This window comes from Arachis duranensis, chromosome 10 (genome assembly GCF_000817695.3).
Source record: "Arachis duranensis cultivar V14167 chromosome 10, aradu.V14167.gnm2.J7QH, whole genome shotgun sequence".
Lineage (NCBI taxonomy): Eukaryota > Viridiplantae > Streptophyta > Magnoliopsida > Fabales > Fabaceae > Arachis > Arachis duranensis.
In genome coordinates this window covers 8,564,038-8,565,886 of record NC_029781.3, presented here as the reverse complement: position 1 = coordinate 8,565,886, position 1,849 = coordinate 8,564,038, and positions in this window count along the sequence as shown.

Sequence of the window (1,849 nt, the reverse complement as noted above, 5' to 3'; positions counted from 1 at the left end):
AAAATAGCAGTAATAATATTTAAAATATTACTTATCTAATCCAAATCATATAAAATCCTTATTATTTCACAACTATCAACTTTATACTTTAAATATAGAAAATAATCCAATAATTGTGAAATTGGATAATAATCATAACTTATCTCAAATCCAATATATCAAAACTTGCCTTAAAATAATTTCTAAAATTAAGGCTATAAATAGCTATATGATTTGAGACTTGATCATAAAAAGATTTTTCAAAGATTTTGGGTCTTACATTCTACCCACCTTATAAAAATTTTCGCCCTCGAAAATTGATACAAAATGAAAGAAATTCCATAACAGTTCACCCTTGAACACATTTAAGGAAGAAGCAAAAATATCTCAAAATATAATCATATATACGATTTTCAAATACTTTGATTGTCATAAGCATAAGGATGTAAAGGTAGGAGTGTGATTGAAAAGCATACATTGCAAGGTAGGCTCAATGCAAAAGATAACATGGTTCAATCATGTGACAGAAGGGCAAGGCATCAAAGGCTATCAAACAGGATGGAGTTAAAACGACGTGCTCAATCCTCTGCACACTAATCTCATATCAACCTCAAAGTTCCAACTTTCCAACTCCATCAAGCACTTTACAAACCCCAATTTAGATCACAAGCCTGACAACCACAAATCCGTTCGCATGGAACAAAATGCCCACAACTCATACGTTGCACACCTACCGCTTCAACTTCCGTATATGTATCACGTCTTAAAGAACTAACGTATCGTGTTACTGTGTCTACAAATCGCATGTGATATCAAAACAATTCTTGAGTCTACTCAGAAAGATACAAGATTCTAGCAAGGAGAAATGATATCAGGATAGTACTCATAAATTAGAAAGAATATATCCAATTCCAGATAAACAAGGATGCTCCAGTAATGAAGTTTGCTAGAAATAAATCAATTGACAACTTCAAAGATAACCCTTGGATCAAAGAAGTTCAATAGGATCAACAAGAAAACCAGCGCATCAGTTTGAAACAAACTCAAATTGAGTCGATGAAATATGAGGTTTACAGAAGATAATATTTCAAACCCAAGACAAAGATCACAGAACTCAAGAGCACGATTACAAATATTTTTGAATACATTGTTTTTAAAAGAATCGAAAACTTGCAAGAAAGTCGCCTCGCAGTTTAAAAGAAGGTTAAGCAATAAACATCCTTCAAAAGAGTAACAAAAACGTAAATGTGGCTTTGCTTTAATACAATTTCATGTTGAAACAGATCATGTAGAATTTTAAAACAAACTGTACACAGATTTTGGCTAAGAGCAAAAGTATTTCCTCAAATATTTTAGAAAGATAGTTAGGTGCACAACTCGACCAAAAGCAGTTCATAAAACTCGGAAGAAGAATCAAATGCTTGTTCAAAAATCATCAAAGTCCATATTCAAACAAGCGTGTATAACCTTTATAGCGAGACTGAAAGAGGAAGTTAAACTCTTTTTAGAAAAGAAACTCCAAAGTAAAAATTTGTTTACAATTTGGTAAATGAAATAAGTAATGCGTTACACACGAATCGGTTTCCACTAACCAAGGAAGCTTCTCAAAACTTTATTTACAATAGCGCATGCCAACTTTAAAACAACTTTGCCAAAATTTGAACAATGGTTTCAATCATAACCAAGCAACAGAAAATAAATTTCGTTTGAAACTTTTTTTTTTACTAAAGAATTCAAATCTTCTTTAAAAGGTTCAAAACAAGACTCCAAAGTGTTCTTGAAATCACCATCTCCGAAGAACATTTAAGAAAATTAGGATGTACTTAAAAAGAGTCAAGCCATGCAAGAGAGGGTTTTAAATCAAGGTAGT